Source organism: Acomys russatus, chromosome 23 (assembly GCF_903995435.1).
Source record: "Acomys russatus chromosome 23, mAcoRus1.1, whole genome shotgun sequence".
Taxonomy (NCBI): domain Eukaryota; kingdom Metazoa; phylum Chordata; class Mammalia; order Rodentia; family Muridae; genus Acomys; species Acomys russatus.
This window is the reverse complement of record NC_067159.1, coordinates 13,340,908-13,365,262: the sequence shown is the minus strand read 5'-3', so window position 1 is coordinate 13,365,262 and position 24,355 is coordinate 13,340,908.

Genomic DNA, 24,355 nt, shown 5'->3' with positions numbered 1-24,355 from the left:
CTCCTTCTAACCCCTCCTGTGTACTCCCCATACACTCTTTAAAATTCCTGTTACCTATGAGCATATACAGGGGGAGGTAATCCCCCTCAGGAACAGTCATAGGGGAGGGGAATAAGGGGAAAATGGGAGGAAGGGAAGAATGGGAGGATACAAGGGATGGGATAAACATTGAGATGTAACAAGAATAAATTAATAAAAAAAATTTAAAAAAAAAAAGAAAAAGAAAAAAAAAAGAGTTACCAGCTTTTCATAAGCTAAAAAAACAAAACAAAACAAAACAAAATTCCTGTTACCTTAATATATATGTAAGCTTGGAGTTTTGAAAGTTTTCGACTGTGATTTCTCAGCCTATTGTTTCTAGGCTTGTGGAGGCTCAGGAACTCATGGTGGGAACAAGTGACAGAAAAGCTGCTCAGCTCACTGAGGCAAGGAAGCAAAGAGAAGAAGAAGGAAAAGGCTCTCAGGTGCCAACATTCCCTTCTAGCACATTGCCTGACTCCTAAGTTCCTTTAGTAGATGCCCTAGTAGAACGGGGACCAAGCGCTTAACATGCAAGCCTTTGTACTGCAGCATAATATCTCACTCTAAGCTCCAAAGTCTCAATGTTTCCTCAAAGTTTTTCTTTGAACAGAAAAACTCCCTAGGACTGAGGATCCAGTCTTCTGTGGCACCCTGTTGCTGCCAAAAGGATTTTTCTTTAGCTTTGTTTGTCCCCTTGCTCAGATGAGAGTGGCATCACACACCGACAATGCCATCCTCTAATTTCACACATTGGCTCCATTTGTATTACTTTTAGAATTGGTCATCAGATTTGATGGTCCTCACACTTATTGATTTCCTTATATATTTCCTCAATCATTTAAAATATCATAATAAAGCTGGGAATGGTAGCCCACACTTCTAATTATAAGATTCATGAGACTGAAGCAGGAGGGTTGAAAGTTTGATACGACCATTTAATAGATATAAAAAGCAGTCTCAAAATACAAAAAAAAAAAAAAAAAAAAAAAAGGAAAATAATAAATTAAATTAAAAGACAAACCCAGTACCTACTTATAGTGTTAAAAATAAATTTTGTGTTGCACATTATCTGAGTGAATCAAGATAGTACATGACAGAGGAAAGAAGGAATGAGGGGACATATTTTTTATTATATCCTGATTGCAGACCTACCTCCTCTCCCAGTCCTCCCCTCACACAACTCTTACCCACACTCCCCTCTCCTCCTTCTCAGAAGACCTTCATGGGTACCAGTCCATGGAGGGAAGGGGGAAGTCGTCCATGGCTACCAACCAGCTCTGGCACATTAAATTGCTCCAGAACTAGGCGCATTCTCTCCCACTGAGGGCTCACGAAGAAGCCCGTTTAGGGGATCATGATCTAATGGGAGGCCTCAGAGTCATAGAGGACTCTGCTCCAGTTGTTGGGGGGCGGTTCCGCATGAAGACAAAGGTGTGCATGGGCCCTAGAACCAGTCCATACGTGCTCTTTGTGGTTCACTCTCTGTGAGCCCCTATGAGCCCAGGTTAATTGACTCTGTGGGTCTTTTTGTGGAGTCCTTGATCCCTCTCAATCCTTCCCCCAACTCTTCCATAGGACTCGCCAAGCTCTGTCCGATGATTGGCTGTGGATCTCTACATCTGTTTCCATCAGCTGCTGCATAAAACCTCTCAGAGGAGTTATGCTAGGCCCTGGTCTGTAAGTATAGCAGAGTAACATTAGTAGTGTCAGCGATGGGGTCTCAAGTAGGGCCAGTCTTTGCTTGGCTATTCCCTCAGTCTTTGCTCCATCTTTGTCCCTGTATATGTTGTTGGTAGGAGAAATTTGGAATTGAAGGTTTTGTCTGTGGCTTGGAGTCTTTATACTTCCACAAGAAATCCTGCTTCATTTCAGGAGGTGGCCACTTCAGGCTCCATAACCACTGCTGCTAGAAATCTCAGCTAGTGTGACTCCCATAGACTTCCTGGGGCCTCCAGTGGGACAGATTTTTATACCTATTCTCATAAGATATGTTGTCTTGCTCATAATACTGTGTGCTAAATGGAGGAAAAAAATAACAGACGAGTGTTTTCAATCCATCTCAAGCTAACATTGCTTTGCTAACATTGCTTGAAGGTAAACACCCTGAAGAATCCATGTTCATCCGTACTCATTCTTATTCATGAAGATGTGATTCAGATAAACAGTGCAACGTGTTAGGCATTGGCAATTGTCCCCTTCAAGAATCAGCCCTGTCTGGGTAATAGCCTTTCCATTCAACTGTTCCCTCTTTCTTTTTCTGTTGGCTTTGGTTATTTGTGTAGATATGTTTCACATTCTGCAAGGAATGTATGGATCTTTGCTATACAGTACAGGCAATTCAAATGTACTGCTTTGAACAAAAATAAATACAAATGAATACGAATTGATATGTAAAGGAAACTTACCACTGTAGCCTGCATTGATCTGCACCTAGCAAGGTTAACAGTGCCTTAAAAATCAGCAGGGAATACATACTTCTGAGTGACTTCATTAAAGTATTCAAAATCACCATAATTCATTGTAATGATGTCCACTGACTCCTAACCCCAAATTGAACTTTTCTTTGTATATGTTAAAATATTAATAAAGATGAACACTAATAAGGCATGTTTACATTTTATGTCTTGTTCTTTAGAAATATCTTGCATAAGAGATAGTGTTCTGGATTTTACCTTTAAAGAAATGACAAGTATCAATCTGTAATTAAAAAGAGCTAAGGAGACTATAAATATTCACATATAAGTTATATCATGTAGTTCTAAACATGAAGAATTCCAAAAATTGCTCAGCTTTTGTCACAGAAAGATTATTTTAGTAAGAAAAATTGGCAAAAAATGTTAATATTCAAATACTGCCTAATTTTTAAGGGTTCATTCAGCTAAAGCTTTCCAAACAATGGTATCAAAGCACTATGCTAGATGCTATGACAATAAAGTAATGAATAAGATGTTTCATTTTCTTTCATGAATTTTATATTAAATTAAGAGATTATGAAAATAATTTATCGTGGTATTAAACAAAATAAGTAAAACAAATGCATCATATGCAAAGAAAAATAATCAAGTTATCTAAACATAAGAATTTGGGAAAAGATTTTTGTGCCAATCTCTAACATGATATTTATCTAAGAGTATTGTAGCTGACAAATTCCATCCATGTCTCTCCCAGTAAACAGTGAATTCAAAAAAGTCTGTTCGCTTGTGCATTACAGTATTTCTTTTCTTTTCTTTTCTTTTTTTATTAATTTATTCTTGTTACATCTCAATGTTTATCCCATCCCTTGTATCCTCCCATTCCTCCCCCCCCCATTTTCCCATTATTCCCCTCCCCTATGACTGTGCCTGAGGGGGATTACCTCCCCCTATATATTCTCATAGGGTATCAAGTCTCTTCTTGGCTACCTGCTGTCCTTCCTCTGAGTGCCACCAGGTCTCCCCCTCCAGGGGACATGGTCAAATGTGAGGCACCAGAGTACGTGAGAAAGTCATATCACACTCTCCATTCAACTGTGGAGAATATTCTGACCATTGGCTAGATCTGGGAAGGGGTTTAAAGTTTACCTCCTGTATTGTCCTTCCCAAAATTTGTGGATAAATGGATTGAGCTAGAAATGATCATAATGAGTGAGTTAACCCAGAAGCAGAAAGAATCAAATGGTATATACTCACTTATATCTGCATACTAGCCCAAGGGGCATGTCCCACGAAAGCCTTCACTTACCAGGAAACTGGGACAGAGGGGAAGGCATCCTATTGGGACTCTAAATGAGAGACGCATGGGAGAATAGCAAAATAAAAGGATACAGAGGGTCCTGGAAACCTACAAGTAGAACAATATGATAGGCAGATTTGGGCCCAGGGGTCCCACTCAAACTATGTATATATATTCATTGTGAACTGTGAGATGATTAAGTGGTTAGGAGAACCTAATCTCACAACAACTTGTAACACCACTTCCAGGGATTTGACATCCTATTCTGGCCTCCATGAGCATTCACACACATCATACACATAATTAAAAATAAAATATTTTTTTCAAGATATCTTCTTTAAATACACTTTATAATTTCAAACTATCACTGTCCATGTCTTTCTTAATCATGTCTCACAAATCTAATCTTGCCTAAAAAGCACCATATTAGCCGAAATGAATTAAAATCTGTGCTGTAAATTTTTAATGTATCTATAAATTCATAAGTAGTGAATGAAACAGAGAGACTTTTGAGTTTAACAATCCTTCTCTTCATCTTCAAAGATCTGGGGATTTATCCCAAAATCAGGCCAAGGTCAAGGTTTATTTGAAAATCGAAGCTGAAGTTCTTGTGGGGCTGTAGATCCTACTACACTGACACTGAAAACTAAGGAAATCTCTGATACCTTTTTAAAATTACAGCAGTTATCAAAGGAACAGATAATGTGTATGTAAGCCACTATCCGTAAAGGTTTAAAAGAAGCAAATAAAAGCACAATGAGAAATAAATAAGCCTTCTTCATTCCTCAGAAAAATATTTTAGGAAAATCTTTCCCAAAATCTAGATATATACGTGACACCAGACAGTTACAGATTATATCTGCTTGAGCTGGTGACCTGTAGCTTTCTCCCAGGTCTTAGGCTGATACCTTCTTTCCTCTCCACTTCTCCCACAGTGTTCCCTGAACCTTAGACTTATAAATATGTTCTTTAAATATGAGCACCTACCCAACACTTAAATACTGGCACAACCACTAAAATGCTCTCATGAGGAAGGTATTTGATACATTAACATAAGAGGCAAAATGAAGGGAACACTCCTCCATTGCTGGTGGGAGTGCAAACTTGTACAACCACTTTGAAATCAATCTGGCACTTTCTCAGAAAACTGGGAATAGTGCTACCTCAAGACCCAGCTATACTACTCCTGGACATATCCCCGAAAGTTGTTCCACCATACAAGGACATTTGTCGGACTATGTTCATAGAAGTTTTATTCGTAATAGCCGGAATCTAAAAACAACCTAGATGTCGCTCAAGTGAAGAACAGCTAAAGAAACAGTGATACGTTTACACAGTGAAATACCTCTCAGTTATTAAAAACATGGAAATCTTGAAATTTGCAGGCAAGTGGATGGGACCAGAAGTGATCAGTTGAGGGATCAGAGGGAAGCATGTGAGAGGCAGGTGTCAGGAGCTCCACAAGCTGACTGTTGAGGCTGACAGGTCTGCATGGGACCCCGAAGGCCTTCACAAACTGATGCACCAACCAAGGACATTGCAAGCAGAGAACCTAGACCCTCTGTTCAGATGTAGCTGATGGACAGCTCATTCTTCGTGTGGAAAAAGGGCGGGAATGGGAGAGCGGGTGGGGAGGTGGGGGATGGGGGGGGGGACAGGGGAGGGAATGCCTCTGACATAAACTCTGGTGCCCAAGATTTGATCAGTGCCCTTTGGTGGAGAGGGCCTGTGGGAACACAGAGGAAAGGGGATGCAGTCTACCAAGATGAGAGCTGATAGGCTGTGGTCAGCTCATGGGGTAGGAGGGCCCCACCTGTCAGAGGTCTAGAGGAGGGGAATAGGGCAGAAGAGACAGAGAGGGTAGGAACAGGAAGATAAGGGCGAGGGGATTACATTTGGGATGTAATGTGAATAAATTATAATAAAATAAAAAAAGAGGTAAAGTGTAATTTTATGCCATAAACTCAGAAAAGACAGATATAAAGGGAGAAAAGCAAATGCCATGTTTATAAACTTCTTGGATCTTAATCCAAATGTGTTGATGATCACTCAAACTATAAATGAACAGAAAACTTCAATTCAAGGTAAGAAAATTGCAGAGTGGGTAGAGTTACTTTTCAATAAAGTAACTTTTGATATAAAAGCACTGCTGGGTGAAGAGAAAAGTAATGTGTCGCGCCTCGCCCGACCAGCAGGAAAGGCGCAACCACCAAGTTCTTCTTCAAGCCGTTTATTCTAAGCAACTCCCCCGAACTGCACCCAACACACACTTATACATCATGCTGGCATCCAATCAGCTCACGCCACGTCTTGCATCCTCATAGGCTCAAAAAGCGGAAGCTACTGCAGGCAGTGGGCTATGTCCAAATAAGGATTCGTTTGTTATCCACTGAGGCAGCTCGGGCAACTTGCCAGGCACCATCCTAGGGTACGGCTCTCAGGGGCTCTCCACAGTAATGGAGAAACCTAAGCCATCTCAACACTAACTGAAAGAAAATACATAATTATTTTCAGACTTAGAGCACATGGATGAAAAAGGGGACATGACGGTGAGTGATGTAGAGGTGATTCTTTGAAATTTAGAAGTTGTAAATATGTATACAGGTGATGACAGTAAAGTAAAATTCATGAGGAAAGCCTGACAGCCCTAAAGTATGAGCCATACTTGAACCAACAGATTAAGCAGACAGAAGACCATGGGTGTATGACAGATCTAAACAGCACTGTCAATCAAATTGGTCTGAGACATCTTTAGTATATGTGCTAGCAGCAGGAATGTATATCAAGCATGTGTGAAACATTCATAAAGAAAGACCATGTTTTGTGTCAAAAATAAAACAATGAAATCAACAGATTAGAAATTATGCAAAGTTTGCTCTTAAAGCACAATCAAAGTACAACAAAAATAAATAATTGAAGGAAAGCTATAAAATTCTCAAAAGTTACAAATTGAGCCCATACTTCTATGTAGGGCGTGAGCCAAGGACATCTCAAAAGAAATTAAAAAACATATTGAACTAAAATACTATGAAAAACAATAAAAAGATAATTTATCAAAGTTTGGGGAAGTTGGTAAAGACATGCTTGGTCGAAATTTATAAGTGCACAGGAAAAAAGACTAAAATCAATACACTTTTATTCAAGGAGATTAGCAAAAGCAGAAAAATTAAACAACCTAACAGAGAAAAAATAAAACATAAAGCAGATTACATTAGAATGAAAATAGAAAACTGAGTAAAAATCAAACTGAAAAAAAAGTATGTTTGACCATGTCCCCTGGAGGGGGAGACCTGGTGGCACTCAGAGGAAGGACAGCAAGTAGCCAAGAAGAGACTTGATATCCTATGAGAATATATAGGGGGACATAATCCCCCTCAGGAACAGTCATAGGGGAGGGGAATAAAGGGAAAATGGGGGTGGGGGGGAGGAATGGAAGGATACAAGGGATGGGATAAACATTGAGATGTAACAAGAATAAATTAATAAAAAAAAAAGTATGTCTGAAACTATTAATACAATCAACCAGCATATAGCCAAAAGATATAAATTGTTCACTTCAGATATGAAAAATTGAGTCAATACCACTGACCACAAGGACATTAAAAATGAAAGAACACTAAAATCTGTGTGAGGGCTTTGAGAAGGCTTAGGAGTAAATACACACAACTCCTAAAGACATGAATTTGGTCAGACTTGGAACCCATACAGTAGGAAAGAACTGACTCAAAGTTTTTTCTCGGATCTCCACACATGAACCGTGTCCCCTCATACATACTATAATAAAAATAATTAATAGTTCTTAAAAGTCTGTATGTGTAAACATGATACATTAGTGATTGTTTGACAAAATCAGATAAGAAGAAGTAGATAATTCTATCAATTATGAATCTGTTAGTAAAACTAACATTCATTTTCTCAAAATGGATGCTAGGCTGAGTGGGTTTCACTGACAAAATCTAAAGTACAAGAAAATTAACTCATCAGTACCAAGAATCTGACCATGACAAAATGAGAACTATGCGTGCACGCCTAGTTTAACATACAAAACTAAGCACCACAGTCTACAATATACACACGTCAAAGAGAAACAATATGCTCTTATTAAAGGAAACGTTAATGCACATGGCAAAATTCAAATCTTTATAAAATACCCTTTAGAAAACTGTGCCCAACGAAGAACTTTAAGTTTTTTTAGCATTTATTATAATTTATTCACATTACATCCCTTCAGATTGCCTGTATTTTCCTATTTCCACCCTCTATCCTTTCTACCCTTAGACCTCTGACAGAAAGGGACCTCCTCCCCCACCATAAGACCACAGCACATCAGGTCTCATCCAGATAAGCCTGTTTCTCCTTCCTCTGTGTGCCTCCTGACCTCCCCACCAAGGGGAAGTGATCAAATTGGGAGCACCTGAGTTCATGTCAGAGGCAGTCTCAGCTCTCCACACAACCATGGAGAATGGGCTGTTCATTGGCTAGATCTGAACCAGGGTTCTAGGTTCACTGCATACATTGTCCTTGGTTGGTGCAACTTCACAAGTAACATCTAAAAAATGGACATTTAATAAATATTTAATAATGAAGAAAAGATGCCCTCTGTCTTTGATCTTATTTAATATATTCTAAAAATCATAGATATTTCATTTGGAAAAGAATGGAACATAATTGTAACACTGAAGGAAAAAGAATGTGTGTCAAAAATCTTTATAAATGTTTGTCTTTGTAAAAATTCAAACAATTCACAAAAACGGCCAGTGGAATTCATGACAGAATAGATCACAGAAGACAAGTTACTCTGCAAAATATTTAATAGTACCTAAATACCAACTTAAATGTGATTTGGAGTTCTAAAAACTGACATTTTAAAATCCAGTCTCTCAAAGAATAAATGTCTGAAGTATAAGCCCATGGAATCTGAGAGTTGCATTTAAAGAAAAAGATGTTTCATGAAGACAGAGATCTAAAGCTTTCACTCAGGGAAAAATTCCTATGCAAAATTGAGTGTTGACAATTACAAGACTAGGAACACTCTAATAATCAATATAGATTCAACTGGGACTGACTATGAGGTAATTATAATTTTTGTAACAGAAATGAACAAATTTATTGGCCAGTTTTCATAAGCAATGACATCTAGTAAAATAGCTAAGAAAGCCATTTAACAGATCCAAAAAACTATCCCAGATCAAATTTAATAATGTGTCTATGCTATAGAATAACTTATTCCTCCAAAAATTTTAAAGTGTGTATATATATATAGGTATATAGATATATATAGATAGATAGATAGATAGAGATATATATAGATAGATAGATGGATAGATAGATAGATAGATAGATAGATAGATAGATAGATAGATACACACACATACATAGAAAGCCTAACATCAGCTAGTTATGCCAGTGGAATGATCTTGCAAATTAAACCCACCAGAGAGTACCACATGGACACCCTTAAAGGCTGAAAAGAAAGTCTTTGTTGGAGGCTGGCAGCTATGTGTGGAATTTATCCAAATCATGCAGCCCTGGGCTTTATAGCTCTTTGTTTTATAAAGACATAAGTATATGTAAAGTGGTATAAAGTTCGACAGATTCCATATTATATCCTGATTGGCACACTTCAGTTAGCAAGAAGCAGAACTACAGAAGCCAAAAAGCAAGGTTAGCACATTTAGAGACTTTCCTGGAACTAAAGCCTTTGTTCCTGGTTTACCAGGCATTGCAGGCACACCTGCTGGGTTGTAAGGTCAGAATGGTACTTCTAACATGTCACCCTTGTGCTAAGATCTAGGGGCCTGTTACATTTCCCCCCTGGTTTTTATAGCATCAGTTAAATCGCGGACTCATCTTTGGGAGGAAGATTATATTTCCTCTTCAGCATTGACATTTCTAACAGAATGTATTCTCTGTTAAACATAGTTAAGTAGGCAGGTAAGCAAGCAGGGTCTCCTACTGAGAGCTGGGAACAAAAGAATTACTGGCCCAGCAATGTTTGTAAGTAAAGTATTAACAAGGTTGTAACAAAGGGGACAAGAAGAAAAAGGACTAATACCAATTGTTAGATTTTTGGTGGTTTTGTTTTTGTTTTGACTTTTTTTGTTGTTTGGGTTTTTTTTTTGTTGTTTTGTTTTGTTTTGTTTTTTAATGTTACTTTTGACCAAGACTAAATTTCTTGCTTCTGTGCCAATTAGTTTCTCTCAATGTCATATGAAGATCTTGTTTCTTGAAAAGGAAGCCCAGTCGTCTTTGATTTTGGGGAACCACCTCGGCTAAGGAATCCCACCTGGGATTTCAGAGGGGAAATGGCCTCAGTCTGTCTGAGCACTGAGTCCCTTAATGTTTTTATCCATCACAATTAGGGCTAAACTTCTAACTGCAGCAGAGACTGAGACATCTGCCCCCACCAATGGAGGAACGAGAATGAGGATGTTTCACTGCACGTGGAGAAGGCCAGAGTCTAGGCTTGCTTGCCCATGCTCTCTTTGTCACTACAGGTGAGTACCTGTGGCATGAGGACTCATATTCCAAGGGTACTAAGATGGGCTGCTTTGGGCCAATGCGACAGATGACCCTAAGCAGAAGTGTTTTGTTCTTGCTCTTGATTTGTTTGTTTATTAGTTTTGTTTTTTGTTTTTTTCCTATCTGGGTCACAACCATTTATATTCAGTCTGACTCCCCAGGTTCTCCTACTTTCTCAATAATGAACTTTGGTTTCTCATCAGACCTTAACCTTTATAGACATAGGTTTAATTGCCTGAATCTACAGGTAGGTTGTGATGACTTCTTTAGGGCTATGAAGGAGTCAGTGTGTCCCCAGGAAGATCTGGATTTCTAATGCCATTGAGTAAAATAGTTATCACACCGCTCTTGGAAGTTTGGGGCCACCAGAGAAGCAGGGACAGTTTTGGGTAGGTTAGTTTTGGGGAGAGACCCTTTCTTTCAATAGTGAATCCACAGCCCCAAGATTAAACCTACTTGATCCTGCTTTACAAGGTGTCTCTGCGTGTAATATTTTATAGAAATTTATCTGGAATGTGGTTTGGGTCTCAGTGCATAGATTGGCTATGAGATCCTTGGTGTTGATCTTTTTAAATTTCTATACACAGGATATATGCCCTTTCCAAGCACAGAAAAAGAAGTCAAAATAGAACAATCATAGTCATAGGTCCTAGGTGAGTCTTATTTTCAGTGAATCAGAGGACCTGGTGATGACCCTTCTGTCTTTATTCTCTGTAGCCTCCCTTAGGAGTATGGTAGATCATGAGGTGACACTATTGACCTTCACTGCTATAGAGGTCTTAAGGACTACAGGGTATGGACCTTTATACTTAGCTCCAGGCTCCAGTTTGGGATCCTCTTTATCACACAAGGTCACCAACCTAGAACATATATGGGCAAGTGCCAGGTATTTGAACCTTCTGAGGAATAGTCAGTCCCCTGGGCTTGTAGAACCTGTAAGGACTAGAGGAAGACATGGTTAATAGTTTCTGACTTATGAGAATCTCTTAGCTTGGGGCAGGGGAAGCCTCCAAAATATAATTTAAAATAAAACTTTCTTGATATGGGGTACACCTGTACCTTAGGAAGTCGAGGCAAGGCTGTCCCAGTTTTTTCCAGTCTCAAAGGTATATTTAGGTAACATTTCCTTAAAGGTCATATTTTTTTAACTTGTATATCTTTGTTCCCTATGGGCACACTGTAGTTTTTAATCAACATTTAGGAGTTTTGGCATAGTTTAGGAAACTTTGACTATGAAACCCAGGCCCTTATCAAACTTTAAGAAAAGGGAAATCCAAACCTAAGAATCAGCAGTTAGAAGAATTTGTTTTTTTGATGACCAACAAGGCTGTCTCCATCTGGGTAGGACAGGCCTCTACACATCCAAAGAATCTGTCTATGAAAACTAACAAGTACTAATCCTCAAGAGCCAAGGGTTTTATCTCTGTACATTAGCCTTTTAGATGTTTTCCAGGAGTGCTTTCTTGAGTATGGATTCCTTCTGAGGCTTTCCACCCCCTCCTTTGAGGTTTATCTGTGTACAAATGGTACATCTGGACACAATGTTTTTTGACAAGATTGTCCAGTTGAGGGATGAAATATCTGCACCTGAGTACCTCTGCAGTTTTGGGTGCCCACAGATGGATTGCCTGGCACAGCAACCATTTGTCTTCAGATAGCAGTAGGAAGTACAAGTCTTCCATCTGGCAAGACTCACCATCCATTTGCTTCGGGGTTGTCACCTTTCCTTCCTTCCTTCCTTTCTTTCTTCCTTTCTTTTCTTTCTTTCTTTCTTTCTTTCTTTCTTTCTTTCTTTCTTTCTTATTTCTCTCTTTTTCTGTATGGAGTTTGGGTGTTGGCTCAGTTCAGGTTTGAGCAGGGCTCCTGAGATCTGGAGAGCACCTGTTAGTTCTAGTGGCACCTACCATGTGGCCAAGTCTTCTGTTCTCTATTGCAGGAGTTGAAAGGAATCCTTTTTGATGATCTTTGTTGTTGGCATATTCTTAAATCCATTTTATTGGGCTTTTATATCTATCACTCTTGTTCACCCCAATCCCTTCCAATACCCCATCACCATGTACTAGAGAAAAACTTTAGAGGGCAATGGGAGGAATAGACCTCTCTAGGCTACTTCCTTCTGACTAGGGAAATAAAGTTCCTTGAGGTAAATCCAATTTTCATTGCCAGAATATCTATCAGCACAGTAAAACAGTAAATGCAACAGCAGGACAAACCAGCAGTAGAATGAACCAGCAGAAGCTAAGGCAGAAACAGAGGAAGCAGCAGCCACCACAGGCCCTCTTGGGGCTCTCCCATTTATACCTTATGCAGAGTTCCCAGAATTAAACTATCCACAACTATCAAAGGTCACACTCCTACTAGTGCACAAGGCAAATCATAATTACCTATTGTGAAGCAGCCTCTTATCCCACATCAGGTGTAACATAAGTACGTATTTAAAGAAAGCAAAACTCTCACTACATTTCTCCTGTTTAGTACCAAAAAAAAAAAAAAAAAAAAAGTATTTTTCTCTAACATTACTAAACTATATACAATAAGAACAATTAAGAGATCATAATAATTATGTTTAAAACATTCATTCCATATGTATTTTTCAACCTTGGAAGAAGTATTCCACTATCTATCCTACCCTAGTAATTCCAAAGTTTTGTATCTAAATTACTTCATCATAACTTGTATTTATATCAGTCACAGTCATAGGGAAGGGGAATGGGGTGAAAGCAGGAGGGAGGGAGGAATGGGAGGATGCACAAGATGGGATATCAATGGAGATGTAATATGAATGATTTTAATTTTTAATAAACATTTTAAAGATTAACTTGTATTTATAAACCTAAAAACATATTTTTAGATTCTAAAACATTTTTATATCCTAAAAACTTAAGCTTTTATGTCTTTAATCTTTAATAAGGAAACTGTGAAACTATAACAATCTATTATTTAACTCAATCAGAGACTGGAATAAGAATAAATATTACCTGAGAAAACAGGAAGTACAGAGCAAGAAGCTTCCAAAACTATTGAAATGACAGAGGTGGCTGGATGCCTGAACAGTCACCCAAGGTTTGTCTATGTCATTTTTAATATCCATTCTTCATATTTACAGGACCAGAATATCTGACAGATTTTTCTATGAAGTAGAAATTTTAAAGGACTGGCTTAACTCATCTCTAGAAAGTTGGGCAAATGAATTTTCAGTGTTTTGCTTGTCCACCATTTGGACAGCCTGATATCAGAAGCTGATATAAGGTCAGTTTTTTGTTCAGTGGTTATCTTTAACACCTTTGAAGCAACCAGCATATGGAGATTCTTTGACGTCCATCATCTTCTTTGAAGTAGGTTGGATATGCTGCCAGAAGCAGATGTGTTCTTCTGTCAGAAAAGCCTTTTATTATTAAAACATCTTAAATGCCATATTCTGTAGATCTCTGAAGTATCTGAAGGTCATCTATCCATCCATCTATCTATCTATCTATCTATCTATCTATCTATCTATCTATCTATTTATTATCTGTTTAACTTTGAAAACATATACAAGAGACTAAATAAAGCTTGTTTCCGGAATTAACTAAAGTAGTATCTAACAAAACTACAAGTGAGATTATTTGTGGATGGCTAACTATTACCTTGTATTTCTAATTATCCTACACAGTTATTCTAAACAATAATAACTCTCATAAAATTAGAAATTTACATTACATTTTAAATGAGTTGTATATGTACAATACATAAAGCAAGAGTTGAATAATATAATCTTAAAAATCTATCAATATACAGTACTCCATACCAATACAAAATATTTGAGACTAGTACATACAATAGTCTACTTCTTATGCTGTCATCCTATTTCTCCACTTTTAAATAAACTTTTATGATCTGCTTTTAACTTCCTTCCCTCTAATGCTAGATAGGAGAGAAGGAAGGAAAGAAGGGAAGAAGAAAAAGAGAGAAAGAGATCCATTATTCTAACCTCCTTTACTTTGTATCCTCTCTGACTATGACCAACTCAAACTTTTAACCAACTGCTCTAAATGGAAACAAATGTCCATAACCCACTGAACAACCAAACACCACCCACTCCACCTCTTCTTAATGGGAGTAGCATGTTCTTAAAAGTGCTTCCTGCTTTCTGAGGCATCTTTTGGGAACACTAAGAAAGTTAGCATATTGACCTTGTAGAGCTAGCTATTATCCTTTGCTGTCCAGTATCCATGTGACAGGAAAGTGCAGGGCTTAAATGAAGTCCTGGCTGCAACAATATGTGAGACTGGTCATCTGAGGTAGCCATTTTAAAGGTGACCTGGAAGCAAATTTTTGAGGAAATGGTAACTGAGGCAGCATGTGAGGATGAGTCATCTGAGATACTTGCTTTGTATTCTTTGGTGTCTGGTAATTTTGCTCTGAAAATACAGAAACGTTTAAAGGTAATACTATAGGTACATTTCTGCATTAACATATATATGGAATGTGCATTGTAGACATATCATCTAAAGATGATTTTCTGCTCTGTATTTGAGCAAGTGAAAGGCATCTATCAACTTCCTAAGTCTGTTTGTACTACAATATAAACCTTCATCTATGCTATATGAAAGCATGGCTTGTAATAATAACTCATGAGGACCAGGTAGTCAAAAAGATTCATTGGATATGCAAAACAGTCATGTCTCACCTAGCAGGAGGATGTCTCTAGTCAAATCTGATCTATAGTCCCAAGCATCCCAGAATATTTTGTTGTCTTAAACATTTTCTCTAAAGTATCTGCAACAGAATCAGAGTATAAAATATCATCTGTGTAATGATAAAAGATTGGGGAAATTATCTGCAAATTATATCTACTGTTTGTTACACAAAATATTGGCATAATGTTGGACTATTTAACGTTCCCTATGGAAGAACTTTCCAATGATATCTCCTTATTGGACAACTCTTATTATAAGCAGAAACTAAAAATGCAAACCTTTCCCTATCATGCTCATGCAAAAGGATTGTTTAAAAGGCAGTCTTTTAAACCAGTTACTATCACAGGCCATGAATTAGGTAATAAAGACAGTAAAGGAATTCCAGGCTGTAAAGGACCCATTCATTGGTTGAGTAAGTTCAACACTCTTACATCTGTTAACATACTTCATTTTCCTGATTTTTTTTTTATAACAAACCCAGGGAAATACCATGGGCTGGTAGACTCTTCTACCTTGAGACTCTAGAGCTGTTCTTGTATACGTTGTTCAAGTGCCAGAAAATCTTCCTCACTTAAGGATCACTGTTCTACTTACACAGGCTTCTGCTTGTATTTCATCAATGCACCCTGTGATAACTCAATACCTGTAATATCCTGTGATTAGACAACAGGTGCATCTTGTGATTGTTTTTGTGGCACATATCAATAACTTCCCCAGGAGCACTTATCACCACCATCCCCCAATTTCATCATGAGCTGTCTCTGAGATTACAATAATATTAATTTGAGTAACCCATTGTTGTGAAACATCCTTTACTCATAAAATTATGTGTATGTCAACCACATAGAACCTCAACTTCCCTGTTTGCCTTTCTGTCCCACGTATTTAACTTTGTCTTATTTGAGATAACTTACCAATTCCTATAAACTGCATATAAGCTTTACAAGTGGCCATTCTGGATTCCAGGATTTGGGGGAAATGATAGTCATATCAGCTTCAGAATCCACTAAACCATACACTTGCAGTTTTAATTTGGGTTTCGGATCATTAGTCATGATTTGTCAGAACACCCACTTTCTAGTACTTCAAAATCCCCCTATTCTTTATATTGTAGTGGCTTTGCCCTTAATGTAACTTAACATAGTAACAGCTGAGCTATTCTATACCTTGTGTTAATTTGCATCTCTTTTATTACATTTGCCATCATTTTAATTTCTTCCATGCAATAACCATTGATAATACCTGAATGTACAGTAAATCCTTGGGAAATTAATCCACGTCTTCCCAAGATTATTCATACTGTCCTTGAAGGCAAAGAAAGGACCGTAAACACCAGTCTTTATTTTATAACATATAAGTAAGTCCTTGGGAAGTCAATCCACTTCTTTCCAAGATTGTTCCTACTGTTCCTAAAGGCAAAGGACCATAAACACCAGTCATTATTCTGTAACGTACAACTTTTGGAGATAGGACAAGAGGTTTATCTGTTGCTAGATCTAAACCAAACTGCCTTCAGTAGCATGCATGAGATCAGCAGTACTTATTTGCACTTTCTCAGACTGCTTGTTGCTTCCTGGCTCACCAAAGGAAATTGGCTCATATTTTTTTTTTACTATGGGGCATTGGCCTGGCAGACCCCTCAACTTGTTTCATGATGGCAAGACGTTACCTTGTATGTCCCTCCTGGACCTGCACTCTTTAGTCCACCTATCCCTTACCACAGCATCTACAAACTCTAGGAAGCCTTGGATTTCTTTCCAAGAAGAACCCACAGCCACAAGAAACAGCTGGTTCATGTGTACAACCGAAAATATAATATTTCTCCCAGATAATACACCTGACATTTTTAAGCTCTGAGTTTATTAGCTATACAATTTCTTTGCAAATGGCCAAATTCACTTCAATGAAAGCATCAGGTATTTTGAGATCTGAGACTTCTAACAATAACTTGTCATAAGATATTGGCATGATGCTCAATTTGGGCTTGTATTCTACTTGTTTGCAATAAGCACATTGATCCCTTTTAGTCATTGTTGTTTTGTTTGTTTCTTACCATCTCTGGCTTTCCCCACTGGGATCTCTTTTACTAGTCTCTCTGAGTGCTGTCACTATTGTTTGGGTCATTTTATTTTGTTTTGTTTTGATTTTACAGAATCAAGGTTATTGTAAAGCTTTTGAGAAATTTCTAATAATTGGGACTTGTTTATACTGGAAACCCCTTTTAACTTCTGAAGTTTTTCCCCTAATATCTGAGGGTGATTGCATAACAAAAGCAATATTGGTTGTTAGGTGTTTTTTTTAATGTGTCTATGAGATTGAACATCCAATAAGCCTTGTAGAAGCATTTGAGGGTCCTAGGGGATGATTTTGCGGGCACATCACTAACCTTGGACATATTAGTGAGTTTTCGAGAAGCTGCATTCAATCCTATTTCCACCATCATCTCCTTGGTGATAATTGTCCACAACATCCTTACCTTGGTTAGTGTTGGGGTCCCAGTCAGGTAGGACAGAAAATAAAACCTGCTCTATTTGGGTTGTATTTTTTCTGGTGATCCTATGACTGGACCAAAGGTGGCTTCCTACTCTCCAGCTGGACTCTGCTCACACTCCTCAGCCCTGAAGAACATGGATAGGAGCTAATGACAGTCATACCAGGTAGACCGATGGCTATAAAGGACAGTCTCAAGAAGACTAATTAAAGCCTGAGATGTTTCATAGAATGGTAGGCTTTGAGTTTCCCAGTTATACAGATAATAATTGGTTATAAAAAAAAAAAGACATAAACAATGAAAGAGATAAAGGGGGCCCGGCCCGTTAGGTCTTGGGCCAGCTAGAGACACTTCTCTTAGAGGGAAGATGGAGACTGTGTCTGTCTCAGCAAAATTCCTCACAGAGCAACTTCACTTTCATCAAAGAGCAGAGGACTTTAAGAGACTCTTTCCTCCCCTTCCCAGGCATGTCCAGAACAACTGTTTTCTCTCCCTGGGCGCAGCCAGGGCCTGTGCTGTGGCATGTAGTGGAAGCAGAAAATCAATGTTCTGTGGCGGCACTGAGAGAATGCCTCAAATTTAGGTTTCTTTAAGGACCCTGGGTTTAGTTCCCAACAAGAGGGCACATGACTTAATTCACAGACATGAGTCTTGCACCAGAGAAAGCCACTGGTCAATATATGGATATTGGTTCAGGTGGTCTAGATCTTCAGTTATCGTGTTCCAGATTGTCTAAAATATATAGAGGTGCAGAGATCCTTTACTGGGCCACCCAACTCCAGAAGTAGGTCAATCAGTTTCACAGAAGGTCTCGATTTTTCCTAGTAATAAACTGACACTATTTCTGACCTTGTCTGTAAAACTCTTCTTGAAGTGTTTTAGCATGCACTTCAAAGTTGTCTTGTGACTGTTGACTCCCCTCTGCAACCAACAAAAATAACAGAAAGATACAAAGAGATACACAGAGAAGCAAACAGTGATGGCAACCTGGGGTGGCCACTACTAATGACATCTCACATGGATCTGGGACACCAGAATTACAGCCATATGTAATTTTTCTTAAGTGTCCTGTTCAGAAGACTTCCCTGTGGAGGTAAAAGATTCGGGTAACTTCCTGTAATTTTCCATTTTATCCCAGAAGTGTCAGGAGCCTTTGCAGGGGTAGGACTAGAGCTGGAGAGGATCATGGGGCCCCCAGAACATCTCAGTGTGTGAATCCTTCACAAGCTGTTGTCTGAAAGATCATCCCAGAGAGGATCTGAGACTCCCAGTATGCCGGAATTTCAGTTTCTGGGAGGAATCTCACTGCCATCTCTAGACTCTCACAAGGCTCACTCACCAAAGACAGCCACACAGTCACCTTTAAACCCAAAGGGGAAGTCTTTATTTGCTGGCTGGTGGCTTCATGGAGAATTTACCTAAATCTTGCAACCCTGAGTCTTACACAAAGCCCTTTGTCTTCTATATGCCAAAACCATAACCTGACTGTCACACTTAGCAAGAAGCACAGCTACAGAAGTAAAAAAGGTTAGTACATTTGGAAAATTTTCTGGAACTATGGACTAAGTCATTGGTGGGTTAGGTCTTTGTTCACATTTCTCCGGTGTTCTGGCTTACTAGTATGGTTTTCATGTCTGAATTGTACCTATAACATGCCATCAGTCATGTTATGGTCTACAGGTCTAGTATAGGGAAAGAGGTGAACAGAGAGATTACAGAAAGGAACCAAGGACCCTGTTAGAACAATTAGCATAGCCTGATTACTGTGCAAGAGCCACATCCTTATCAAGGGAGGAAGGAAATAATCAGGAGTACACACAGATGGAAGAAAAAACTTCAAGAAAAAGTACTAATGAAGACACTGAACAAATAAACAAGCCAACAATAAAATCTAACTCTAGAGAGGCACATGGAACCCAGAGACAGAGGGAGGAGATGGGGAAGGGGAATAAGAGAGGGAGAGACAGAGAAAGAGATCAGCCTTAGACAATTCTTTGGCAGGATAAATTCATCTGGGTGAAATGAGAGGTCTTTTCAGAGGTTCAGGGCTCCAGTTTGCTGGCTAAATGGTTATGGAAAGACACATGGCTGTGTACAACAAGTAAATGTTCAATAAGCTTCTGTAAAGTTTGTCATTTTAAAATAACTATGTGATGATGTGTATATATTTACAATGCAAAGGTATTTAGAAATGATGTGAATGAGAAAAGTTAAGTTGAGCACAAATCTAAAAAATAGTTTAGTTTGTTCTAAAGGCTAAATAGAATAACAAATACATACATTATAAATTGAATGGACCTCAGTGATTCAAATTTATGCTACTTAAAATGACCACATGTGGAATATAATATATTTCTACACCTATATTAAGGATGTGAATTTATTTAATATCACTTCAACTGCTTTTTGTGTTTATACAGATACCATTTCAAGTTTCATAAGGCTGTTACTTCATATTTACAACGATGCCTCAATGGTGTCAAATATTTAATACATTATGTGTAATGCATTTATTATGGAAATGGATTGTATCTAATAGAAGCAATAAATGTTTTCCATATATGGTGTCATTGCTTTAAACACCATCTACCATATTAATTTCTTCATCTGTGTCTGAATGCTTTGGGTGATAACACCAGATGTCAACCAATAAATTGATACAGATCTTTCAAGAGCAGAAGAAAAAAGATGGCATTTAATTTTCCACAAGTGACCAAGTTAATAATTAAATAGAAACATTAAAGCTGTTCATTTAGCAATGGACACTGTGAGTCCTAAGATTGCCCCATATGTCCCTGAAGAAAGGCATATGACAACGCTGGTACTTCCTGGACACATGGGAAAGTTCTCCACACTGAGCACCTGTCTAATAAAACAGAACTCACAGGGAAACAGAAATAATGAGAAATTCTTCCATATCAGAAATGTAACATTTTCTGAAAATATTGCTTATTATCTTAAAGAATCATGAACAATTCCTCTGAACTTGAAAAAAAAAAAAGGAAATTTTAAGCAAGATGCAATTATACTTTAAGTTTCCATCCTTTCTTAAATCATGGAGATCTATACCACAATGGTTAAAGATTTTAAATATTTAATAAAATGTACCTTTTAACCTTCTGCCTCCCAGAAGACAATGAAAAACCTCTTTAATTCATTAAATTAATCCTTAGTGGCTACAGAAGAGTAAAACTCCCACTTCTTTAGCATGCAAATGACTCTATTAATGTGTAGAAATATACAAGACCAAAGTCATCTATTTGCCTAAATGAATTTAGCTCTGAACTAGCAACAAATTTCACATGCATACAATGGCAACTAAAGCACTACAAAGTTTAATTAAGAGAAAAGGCCAACCAGTAGCTTTGTTTTATAAATACATTTCATTTTAAAGTTCTTTTAAGAAGATAGTGAGGTTTCCACTTTGGTGTAAAATTGTAATCGTATCTGTGCTTTGAGCATGGTATAAGTTTAATGGTCCTGAAATCTGTAGTATAAGACCTTTCAGTGGCTCTGGTTGTCACATTATCTATTCACTGGCATTTCAGATCATAAATATATACTTGAATCTGAGGTGTTTATCAAATATGTATTCAAATGCCTTATGAAATCTGACTAAACAGTAGTCTAGTTTCAAAATGCAACTTAAAAAGTCATTTGATTTGCAGTTCAGTCTCTGTGAGTCTCTATGGGCCCAGGTTGATTTGGTGGGTTTTCCTCTGGTGTCCTTGAACCCTCTGGCTCCTTCAAAGTTTCTTCCCTTTTTTCCACAGGGTTTATGAGTCTCTGGCTTTGTGCCACTACATTTGTTTCTACCAGTTGCTGAGTGAAGATTCTGTGACGAAAGTTAGGCTAAACTAAACTCCTGTCTGCAAGTACAGCAGAGACTGAATTGCCAACCAGAAAGCACTAACGCAATTGACACAACCCGTTTGCACGAACATCGCAGTTATGTAGCTTGGTCTTCATGTGAGACTCCAAAAAGCAGGAACAGGGGCTGTCTCTGACGCCGCCTGCCCTGGGACCCTTTCTGGACTGCCTTGTCTAGACTCAATAGGAGAAGATGCACTTGTCTTACTGCAATGCCAACGTTGGTTGATTTCCATGGGATGCCTCCATTTTTCTGAAATAAAAAAAAGAATGGATATGGGGAAGCTTGGACGGAAGAATTTAGAGTAAAGGAAGGAGGGGAAACTGGATGGATTTAAAGCAAATTAATTAAAATGAAAAAGAAAAAGTGTTTGAATGAATGTTGGTAAACAGTGCCACACACAGAGGGCATGAGTTATTAAATGAAAATTCCTGTACAAGGCATGTAATAACTTCCAATAAGTAATTGATCAAGAAGGACCCAGAGGTCTCTATAACAATACAGGTTACTGGTACGTCATATGACCTCCATCATAACAGCATGGTAAAACTTGATTTCTGAAGACAGCATATACTTCACTTCTGGTCAGAGGGGAAAAAAACCAATCTCAACCTGACAAAAAAACTTTCTGTTTGCTAGATTTCATACTGCAAGAAGATACTGTCCATGAAGCTAGGGGAGGGCAGACATTGAAAGCTTCTGTAAGGCAGGAGACACTGTCAACAGAACACAGAGACAGCTACAGACTGGGAAAAGATCTTCACCAACCCTACATCTGACAAAGGGCTAATATCCAAAATACATAAAGAACCCAATAAATTACACACCACCAAACCAAGTAACCCAAATAAGAAATGGAGTTCACAGCTAAATAGAGAATTCTCAAGAGAGGAATGTCAAATGGCTGAGAAACACTTAAAGAAATGCTCAACAGCTCTAGTCATCAAGGAAATGCCATTCAAAATGGCTCTGAGATTCCATCTTATACCCACAAGAATGGCTAAGATAAAAAAAAAAAAAAAAAAAAAATTATAGCTAAAAAAAAAAAAAAAAAAAAAAAAAAAAAAAAAAACCAACTCAAGTGACAGCACATGCTGGCAAGGATGTGGACAAAGGGAAACATTTCTTCATTGCTGGTGGGAGTGCAAACCTGTACAACCATTTTGGAAATCATTCTGGTGCTTTCACAGAAAACTGAGAATAGGACTACCTCATGACCCAGCTATTCCACTCCTTGGCGTATATCCAAAAGATGCTCCACCACACAACAAGGAGGTTTGCTCAGCCATGTTCATAGCAACCTTATTTGTAATAGCCAGAATTTTGGGACAACACAGATGCCCCTCAGCTGAAGAATGAATAAAGAAACTGTTGGTACATTTACCCTATGGAGTACTACTCAGCTATTAAAAACAAAGAGATCTTGATATTCACAGGCAGATGGATTGAACTAAAAATGATCATCCTGCATGAGTTAGCCCAGACCTAGAGAGACACACATAGTACATACTCACTTACAACTGGATATTAGGCCAACATGGATGTCCTCTGAGAGTCTTCACTCAGCAGCACATTGAGACAGACGCTGTGTCTCTCTATTATACTCCAGGTGATAGTAGTATGGAAGAATATGGAGATAGAAGGACCCAGAGGGTTCAGTCACCCTACAAGAAGACCATCAAGATGGGCAGATCTGCACCTAGGGGTCCTGCACACAAACTGCTGTACCAACCAAAGTCAATGCATGCAGTAAACCTAGACCCCCTATTCAGATCTAGCTAATGGACAGTGCATTCCCCATGGCTGTGGGGAGAGTAGGGACTGACTCTGACATGAACTCTGGTGCCCCCCTATTTCACCACTTCCCCTTGATGGAGAGGGCGGGTGGCACTCAGAAGAAGGGGAAGCAGGCTACCTGGATGAGACCTGACAGGCTGTGATTATATGGTGGAGGAGGAGGTCCCCTTCTGTCACAGTTATAAGGGAGGGGAACAGGCTGAAAGAGGGAGGGAGGGGGCATCAGGAAGATACGAGTGAAGGGATAACAATTGGGATGTAATCTGAATAAACTATTGAAAAAATAAATTTTTCAAAAAAAGCAGTGTTACATTATATCCTGCGTGCTGCAAAACAGACATCTCAAGCAAGATATGCCCTCTCATACCCATACACCTGTGGAGTGTGTGCTATGGGGTAACTAACCAAACTACTTTGTCATTGCACTTAAGGACTGTTCCATAGGAGGAAATCTTATATCAGCATAAAATCTTGGTCAAAAGCCCTTGGCTGGGAATGTCATAGGCTCTAAGGTAAAACTGCTGTTGTCACTTTCCTAACTGTTTATACCATCAAATTGCTTTCTACTTATTTGTGTTTATACCCATAGACTCAGCGAAGGCTTAAACCTTATAAAGAGCTTTTTATTCCTCTACAGTGGACAGTAATCAGTGGAGAGATGTGTGACTTGTCAAAGTACTGAAAATAACATCCTGAGTGTTCAGCCCCAAACATACTATTGGTGACATTTCAGCTTCACCAATAATAATATTTATCAAAATTAATTTAAACTATAGATGTTTGATTTTCATGATTGTAATCAAACAAGAATTTTATCTCAAAAATAGAGCAAAAAGTACCCTATAATTTTGTGGAGGAATACAAATGGTTCTTAGAATGATAGACTTTTATTTTTTTAATGTCAGAAAAGTTTGCAGTTAGAAAAACATTTTTAAAAATCCAGATCACCACTGTTTTCTATTTAGCTAGGTTCTCTTGTTACTACCAGCTTGAGTTAGTGTATTCATTTGTCACAACTAGTGGCTGATATTGAGATGTTATAAACAATTCAAGCCTCTTCCTTAGTCATTTTTTTTTCCAGCGTGCCCATAAAACCTTTCTTCTACTTCAGTACTGTATCCAAGTACCACAGTACGTTTATCCCCACATCTTCTTTAAACTCTTGTTTGTTTTGGCTTCAGCTTTTCTGTTGTTGATGATGTCCTTAACAGTTTTAAAGGTTGCAAGGTACCATGGAGTTGGCTTAGCATAGCTAGAGGCATG